Source organism: Herpailurus yagouaroundi, unplaced genomic scaffold, assembly GCF_014898765.1.
Source record: "Herpailurus yagouaroundi ecotype Mexico unplaced genomic scaffold, PumYag 100, whole genome shotgun sequence".
Taxonomy (NCBI): domain Eukaryota; kingdom Metazoa; phylum Chordata; class Mammalia; order Carnivora; family Felidae; genus Herpailurus; species Herpailurus yagouaroundi.
In genome coordinates, this window is record NW_024412391.1 from 76,911,432 (window position 1) to 76,921,069 (window position 9,638).

A 9,638-nucleotide genomic window follows, 5' to 3' on the forward strand; every position below is an offset into this window, starting at 1 on the left:
TATATATACTATATATATACTATATATATACTATATATACTATATATACTATATATACTATATATATACTATATATACTATATATATACTATATATATTTTACTATATATATACTACTATATATATATAGTATAGTATATATATATAGTAGTATATATATAGTATATATACTATACTTCTAATAGTATAGTAAAATAATATACTATTAGAAGGAATATTCTGTTATTAAATGAGAAATATAACAGAATTTAAGGAAAATAGTGTTTTGAATTTATGATATAACAAAAATAGTGGTGTTGAAAAAATATTTTAGCCTTTTTATATACAATTCAAAGTATCACAAACATAATAAATATCCAATTATAAATGACAGGAACTTCTTCTGTGGAGTTCACAAACATGATTTTTCAAAAGGTCTCACACAGGAGCACCTGGGTGGCTCAGTTGGTTAAGCGCTCATCTCAGGTCACGATCTCACAGTTCATGAATTTGAGCCCTGCGTCAGGCTCTGTGCTGACAGCTCAGAGCCTGGAGCCTGCTTCAGATTCTGTGTGTCCCTCTCTCTCTGCTCCTTTCCCACTTGCTCTCTGTCTCTGTCTCTCTCTCTTAAAAAAATAAAATAAAATACAAATATAAATAAATAAACAAACAAATAAATAAATATAAAAATTTTTTTTCTAAAAAATAAAAAAAAGAAGGTCTCATACAGTTGGATGGATATTCAGCCCTTTTTAGACACAAATTCCCAGCTGAACATTAGAGGAATACCCACACACAGTTGGAGATTCCTTTGGATGACATTGGTGAAATGGTCTGCAGGCAATCTATCCCATCTTACAGCCTTGGCAACTTTATTTCAGATAGTTTTTGTTTCAAGTCTTGCCCTGTCTCATTCTTCTAATTGGCCCTCTACTCTCAGCTACTCTTCTGGCATTTGACCTCATGGATTAATTTCCCTAACTTTCCTTGCTTAATGTTCTCAGTTAGTTGAAGCCAGGGGACCCACCAACTGTTAATTTGATAATATATATCCTTGAAACAGTCCTAGAAAAACCCTCCACCCATGCACTAACACCCACAATACCAAACACTTGAGCTCAGACTTACATTGGTCACACCTGTATCACAGTCTAGCCCCGGGTAGGCCGATTCTCCATGGAGGAGCATTATCCACCTTAAGAGTTGCTGAAATTTATTAGAGAAAGTCATACAACCTAGAAACTCTCAATTCATGGCCACCAATCTCAAAAGGACCCTAACATGCTCCAAGCAATCTCATTACAGCTCTCTATTGCTTTTCTACCCTCACCAATATTTAATACTTTCTGCTTTCTCCTCAGTCTCTCCTACCTCATTTCCCACTCATGATCCAGTTTTATATTGAGAAAATAGATGTAACTAACACTAATTCATCCTCTTACTGTTTGTTCTATGTGTGTGTGTGTGTGTGTATTTATTTTTTTCTGTCTTTGTCCTATAACCACAGAAGAATGTTTCTATGCCAATCAAAAACTAAAACCAGTGCTTGGTCTCTGAATCTTGTCTTCCTTTCCTTTCCTAGGACTTGGCTCTTCAACTTACCTATCCTCTTTCATCAACCACTTCACCTTCTTTTCTCATTCCCATTAATATTCAAATATGATTCAGCAGTTCTGATCTTAAAGACAATTCCTCCATTGAGCCCCCATTTCCCATTTTTCTGTTCCCCTTCATGGAAAAGTATATAGAATGAGTTGAGAACTCAAACTCTCTCCACTTCCTTAACTCCTTTTACTACCTAGACACTCCTTTTGTCTGTGGAACCCCCAGTCTAGCTCAGGTCTTATATTCATCAACTCTCAGCAGGATTGCTATTGAACATATCTTTCTTATTTAAACTTTATTCTTTTATTTTCAGTGACAACTCTCCTTGTTTATCTTTGATCTCTCTGGCTACTCCATCTCACTTTGTTTTTTGGGCTTGTCCACTATTTTTTCGCTTCTAAATGTTGGAGTGTTCTAAGAATCCGTTTTGGATACTCCTTTCTCCTTCTTTAACACTAGGTAATTCCACTGTTTTTTTTGTGTTGTTTTTTTTGTTTTGTTTTTAGTTTTAAAATATAGAGTATGCACTGAAAATTTTCAAAATTATATCAATATCCCTGAACTCTTTCTGGAGCCAGAGTACTATATATTCAACTATCTACTTGACATCTCTCATTATATATGTAATAGATAACTCAAATATAGAGCATTTAAAATAGAACCATCTATCTATGTCTTTTTCTCCTCTCATAGTCTTTGCCATTAATAGTAAATGATGTCATGCTTCAGGCATGAGAGTTTTCCTTTATTCCATACCTCAAATTCATCATTAAGTCCTATAGAAACAACCTACAAACAATAACCAAATATTTCTAGATATCTCCGCATCTTTATACCATCAATTTGGTCCAAGATACCCTTATTCCCACTTGAGTCATTATAATATTTTCATAACTGGTTACATTTCTTGCACACCTGCAAACCCCAATTGATTTGGCACAGAGAATCTAGCTTGTTCTCTGTAAATAAATATAATCTTGTCATGTCTCAGCTTAAAACTCCTTAGGAACTTCCTTTTGGATTTAGTCTTAATGTTCAAAATCCTTATCATGACTTATAAATCCTAATGTGATTTGACTCCTGCCTACATTTCCAATCTCTTCTAATAGAACTATCCTCTCGATAAATATATTCTATCCCTACTGTCCTCTTTGCTGATCTTTAAACCTATTGATGTCGTTTCCGGTTTATGGTTTTTCCACACCTTAATACTCTATCAGAAATGTTTTTTGCAAGACTATATGGCTGACATTTCATTCAGGTCTAAGTTTAAGGCTGATTCTGACTGTCCATCTTCATTCTACCCCTTTAATCTGACTCCCTGACTTCGCTTGGTATTGTGAATAAAACTGTTTAACAACTGGCAGAAAGAAAGAAAAAAAGAACACTGATATGTAGTATTTGCTGATTTCCATGGTGTAAATATTTCCATAATGGCTAATGTCACCTACCAACATGACCTTATTGAATGAATATTTGGAAGAAATAGACACAATCAGTTTTCACAAGCAGATGCAAGCCTTCAGAATATCACTGGACTACTACTGGTTAAGAACTTTACTCACCTACTAACTTAATTAATGTTTTATCTAATACCCATTATTAGTAAGGCATAGAGCTTGGGGATCTCTTACCAGGTCTATGGTGACATAAACATAGAATCAGAGGGAATCAGATGATGTTCAGACATTGTAAAACCATAATAATTGTTTACAGTCCTATAAATTTGTTTTCTAATTCAAAAACTCCATTCACTTATTTGAATCTTTTGTATATAAATAGAAATGGTTTTAAGAAAAACAGCCACAGAGAATCAATCTATAGGGAAATATATTAATAAAATATAGATATCTTTTTTTTCCTGGAAAAATAAATCTCAAACTTAACCAGAGCTATTCCAAACATAAGGTAAAATATTTTTCAAAAATGTACATGTTTGTAGATCTGGGATGTCATTCCTCTTCATAGTGTGAACATAAAACACTATGTAAATAAAAAGAAATCAAAACTCTCTTTATTTGCAAATGCTTTGTGTTTTATGAATAGAACCTTAGAGTGTTGTAGCTGAAACATTTTCTTTTCCAGAAATTTTTAGTACAATTCCCTCATTTTACAGTTGAGATAACAGACCCCTGGAGATCAGGGCTGATTAAGATACATTGCTTGATTGCAGCAGAATTAGGACTTAAATTTAGGAATCCTAAATTACAACTAAGGGCCCATTCCTGACACCAGGGATGAAATTATTCCTGTGAAATGGCTCTTCCTTATACAGCTCCCTAAAAGTACTCAAACTATCTTGTGTTTGATTCAAAGAAACTCTTCTACTTTCTAAGGGCAAGTCATTAACTTGCCAAGTATTTGGTTATCTTTCTTATTTCCTATATGGGAACAAAAATGGGTTTGTTTTTCGGACAGAAAGGAAATGGCTTGTGTTTAACTAAAAACATGCTTTGTGAAGATGATGTTGACAATTTATTAGCTATAAGCTATAGTAATTTGAACTGGGGAAAAGATGTTTAAATTAAACAAGAAGTTCCAGCTAACCTCCAGGAAAAACATAATCAAGGTAATAAAACATTGAAATCAGATGATTCAGATGATCTATAATTCATTCATATACGAACTATGCAGTTAGTGCCATCTGCATGGGTAGTACTGAGGTACATGATAATGTTATGATACTTCCCTGTATTTACATGTTTTGTAGTCTAATCCTCTTAAATTTGAACATGTTTCCTAAGCAACACAAAATGGCAGAAGTGATAGGACACTGCTAGTTGTGAGAGTTCTGGGCTTAAGCTTGGCAACATCTGCTTTTGCACTTTGGGGACAGTGCACCATCATGCACAGAATTCAACTACTGTAAGACAATGATGCTGTGAAAAGCCCAGCCTAACCACATGGAGAGAGCTCATGGAGGAGAATACAAGCCTCAGTTAATAGCTTTAGCTGAGCTTCTAACCAAGAGACAGTTTGACTTTGCCCTCACCTTCTAACTGAGGGTATCTAGGAGTTGAGCCTGGCACCAGTCAAATTAGCCTAACTGATGCCAAGTAAAGGGGAGATAATCTGTTCCCCTATAGCCCTGGCCAAGTTACAGGATTGTGAGCAAATAAATAAAATTATTGTTGTCTTAAGACACTAAATTCTGGGGTGTTTTTGTACACAGCGACAGGTGACAAGAGAAATTTAAAAACCTGGTCTTTGATTGCCAAAACCCTCTTACCTAAAGATCATAAAGAGAATAGACCCATAAGCAGTGCAGGTGAGTAGACATTCACCTATTGAAGATAGCCAGAGAGAGTTATATGGTTGTTTAGTTTTTACCTAGGAAACTAAATTTTAACTCTAGACAGACCACTGTACTGTTTTGTTTTTTTTTTTTAATGTTTATTTAGTTTTGAGAGAGAGAGAGAGAGAGGGAGGGGCAGAGAAAGAGTCAGACACAGAATCTGAAGCAGGCTCCAGGCTCTGAGCTGTCAGCACAGGGCCCTACATGGGGCTCAAATCCATGAACTGTGAGATCATGACTTGAGCTGAAGTCAGACGCTTAACCGACTGACCCATCCAGGCGCCCACAAGGAGATTACATTTGGTAGAATGTGGAATATTGAGAACACTTTCCACTTCAGCGTAAAAATGAAACTATTACCCTGCTTCTGTGATATTTTAAATTCTATACCCATTTTGCCAAAAACTGAAAAGAAATTTTATTCGTGACCTTCAATTTATTTTCTTTTTTGAAATGGGAAACAATGGTAACACTTTACTATTGTCCTCAGAGGAGCCATAGTCAATAACAGTTTAAGTGTAGTTTCCAGTTTGATGTGAATGCAATTCAAGATATTTCATTAGAAAAAAGTATTATAAGAGCTAGCATGGTTGATTTATGCTGCATGGTTTTATCATGCAACAATAGAGATTTACTTCAGTTCAAATCTGGTAATAATAATAAATTTATTGTTTACTATATTTGTAACTGTAATAACATAATAGGCTGCATCCCCAGCAGGATTATAATTTCTACCATACGCCCCTATAGCACGTTTAGATATGACACTCAACTGCATTTCCAATCAGCTTCACAGATGAGTTTGCTTCCAGAAAAGCACATGCATTCAATTTAGTTTTTAGTAATCCGTGCCTTCATGAATTCCAATAAAATCCAGTTAACAACAACAACAAAATTCTCTGTGAAGTATGATGTTGTTAACTGTCATATATTAAAATATGCTTTCATATGAAGAATTTTTTGGCAGAATTATTATCATTTTTTATTTTGGTACTTTGACCCATTGTACATATTCACAGAAATTTTACTTATCACCACCAAGAATGTGTTTGATACATCGGGCACTGGGTTTGCTTCATTATTTTAAATAATTCCTTTAAAAGCTTTACAATTTTACAAAACTGTTTATTTGAAATGTGACATTGCTGCTGTCACCTTCCTTGAGATACTGAAATCTGTCAAGCAGCTTATATATGTGCTGTTTTAATTTTCTCAATTTATATTTCCTTTTCTTTGAAAAATATGTAAGATGAACATTTTATTACTAAACTCTAACCTGAATTTTGGTCTTCGGTCTATTTTTTTTTTATCTTTTTTTCCCTTGCAGGGAACTCAAATTCAAAGATCATATTAAAACTTAAGCAATATTTTTCATCAACAACTTTGCCTCCCCCAAATTTATATTAGAGATCAAAAAATGAAAGGGTGAAACTATAAAGAAATACTAATATTTAAGTGGATCTTTAGTATAAGTTTTTAAATGAAATCAATATTAAAGATAATTTGTCCCCATGGCAGGAATATGTGGGCCATTCTGGACCATAATGAGTGGTTTGATCAAGTAAAATCTTTATGCATTTTCTGTCGAGATTCACTTGTGCTGTGTTCTATGAAATCCACACATTTCAAGTAGAATTAGAAGGAAATATCAGCTAGAAATCCTCAGCAAATCCCTTTGTTTTTAGGGTCAAAGTATTATGTACATAATATAGACAATCCACAGATAGGTTCTTTGCCTCAATAGTGGTAAACTGGGCAAAAGTGCCAGGCAGAAGCTTAAGGAAAGAAGGTATGCATCATCAAGACCCAAAGATTGCATTTAAAACCTGACATGCTATTAAGTTTTATGAGATTACAGTTCAGAGTACATACTGAGATTAAATATTCATTATTATAGTCATTAGGAAATATAAAGGACTGATGGGAAATGTAAATGTAGATGGAAAGGATAAAGATGTTCTAAGAGATATTTTACAATTTTTTCCTCTTTCATACCACTTTAGAATCTGAATGGTTTTTCTAGAGAAGGAAAGAGTAGAGCACAACTAGGTTCATACTCATTGAATCAGATCATGATAGAAAATGTGTCCTTGTGCCAAAAATACTAATTCTTTCATCTGCATTTTTAAACAACTTCTGGCATTTTTTGTCTTCTACATTTGTGTCATTATGTATCAAAAATAGCAAGTTTATATAAAGTGAAAATATATTTATTTTTTAATCAGGTATGATTATCTTCCTAGCTAATAGGCTGACAAGCAAATATATATTTAATTCTGTTAATTTTTATAAGAATTTCCAACTCCTAATCTTAATCTTAAAAGTAATATTTGAAAATTAATAATTTTCCTAACTTCTGAAATACAGAATTTAGTCATGTAAAGATTAAGCAGATCCATTTTCTGCAGCTTGGGAGAGTGACTACATTAAATGACTTCCTGATTGAAAAAAAATTAAAAAAGGGGCACCTGGGTGGCTCAGTTGGTTGAGCAACCGACTTAGGCTCAGGTCATGATCTCACAGTTTGTGAGTTCAAGCCTCGCGTTGGGCTCTGTACTGACAGCTCAGAGCCTGGAGCCTGCTTCGGATTCTGTGTCTCCCTCTCTCTCTGCCCCTCCCCTGCTCACGCTCTGTGTCTCTCTGTCTCTCAATAATAAATAAACATTAAAAAAATAAAAAATAAATAAAAAATAAAAACGTTTGATAAAATATTTTAAAAGCCTTTTAAAAGTCAATGTTGAGCTGCTAAGATATTAAAAACAACTCACCCTTAAGGGCATTTGCTAAGAGTGATCTTAAATTTTACTTTTTGTTCCCAAGATATAGGGAGAAGGACAAAGAGAAGAAGCCCAAGAGCCGCCCTTTCCACAGAAGAGTATCTAATAGCAGACAAACTCACTCCTATAGCTGGGACACTAAAAACCCATAGCTTACATGAAAAGGAACAAGAAATAAGCCTGCTTCTTTAAGAATCTAAGTGCTGAAAGCAGATCTGAGACAAAATAAAACTTCTGTGATAATTCATAACCACAGGTCAGTTCTCCAATGGAATATGTTTATCCTAACTGGTCTAAAAAATACTAAATAAACGAAAACTCAAGCTGAGATTTCAGTTTAAAGTATCTCCACTTTACGGTGTCCTAGGAACCTAAGAAAAAGCAAATTAAGATCCGATTTGGGGAAGCCTGTCTTCAAGCCAGGTTTCAAAGAGTCTTCACAGAAAAAAAAAAAAATTCCAAGGAATAAGAACGTCCCATGAGACTCATGAACGATGGGGCACCTGTGTGGCTCAGTTGGTTATGCAACTGACTTTTGATTTTGGCTCAGGTATGATCTCACAGTTCCTGAGTTAGAGCCCTGCAACGGGCTCTGTGCTGACAGTGGGGATCCTGCTTGAGACTTTCCCTCCCTCAGTCTCTGCTCCTCCCTTGCTCGTGCTGCTGATCTCGCTCTCTCACAAAAATAAATAAACGTAAAGAAAAAAAGAAAGAAAAGAAAGAAAAACTCATGAACCAGAAGAGAAAAAAGATACTGATTTTTAGAGCCAATGGGGAACACAAAAACCAGACAGCTTAGTAAAAACACACATATTATTCAGAGACTTGGATATCAAACAAAGCATAAATTAAAAAAGAAAAAGAAAAGACACCAAACACTAGCTATACTCAAGTAACATGAGTTTTCATCTAGGAAACACAAGAGACACTACAGGTTAATTATTAAGCTACTGAAAGAATTTACCATTATTGCTGAATTTAAAATTGTTATTAAAGAAGACCTTGCATTTAAAAAAAAAAAAAAACTAGTTAGGGGGATAGGATGGTGTCAAGAAACAGACCATGTTCATATGACAAAAATGGCTTTGAGGATAGTGGAGAAAATGAGTTTCTGTAAATAATGATGAGATAATTACTTTTCCACAAAATCGAGTCCTTGCCTCAAATCACATGCAAATAAATTCTGGGTCATTTCATCAAAATGAAAAGTCAACCAACTGGATATTGCCGCTTGGCTTTGGCTCTGGACTCTGGTGGTTCGTTTTTGGGGTCTCTCGAACTTTGGGCGTTACATTTGGGGGCTCGTCTGGGATACCCCCAAACCCACCAGACCCCCAAGTCAACGGGTCATTCCTGAGACTGATCGGTAAGTGAGCCGGCTCTGTCCGTTTCTGTTTGTCTGTTCATTTCTGGCTCTCCCGAGCGGGATCTTTATCAGTGACTGACACAGCCCTGGCGGACGCGCTATAGGGCAGTCAGTCGAGACCAGTAGGAGATGTCCTCTGGAACCCGTCTGGGGCACCATTTTGGCCCATTGGAACTTTTTGTTCGGGTTACAGACACCCGTTCCGTATCTGGTCTCTTCACCAGGGCACCTTCTGTTTGCCACCGCGCTTGCGATTTAACGTGTCTCCTCTCCTCTGCGGGTATATCCGGCTCACTCCCGGAACATAAACTAACTTAACCCATCTATTTCTTCCTATACAGACTATGGGACAGAACCAGACTACACCTCTCTCCCTTCTTCTGGCTAATTTCACGTATGTCCAGACTAGAGGCCATAACCTAAGCCTGGACATCCGCCGGCCGAGACATCACTTTCTGCCTATCTGAGTGGCCCACTTTCGGGGTGGGCTGGCCTACCGAGGGCACTTTTTGTTTGCCTATAATTGCTAAGGTCAAGGCCAGAACCCTCCTGCCAGGAAAGGAAGGCCACCCAGACCAGGTTCCCTATATCCTCGTCTGGCAGGATCTTGTTGAAA

General features: G+C 35.9%; 1 protein-coding gene across 5 annotated transcripts in view; it reads left to right on the forward strand.

Moving 5' to 3' along the window:
- LOC121028804 (syncytin-1-like) overlaps window positions 1-9,638 on the forward strand; it is a 130,984-nt gene that overhangs the window by 114,288 nt on the left and 7,058 nt on the right. For 3 of the 5 annotated variants that reach the window (XM_040472819.1, XM_040472818.1, XM_040472816.1), the window contains one exon: window positions 7,700-7,912. The gene's annotated coding sequence lies outside the window, so the exon portion shown is untranslated. The other 2 variants (XM_040472820.1, XM_040472821.1) reach the window with 2 other exon arrangements.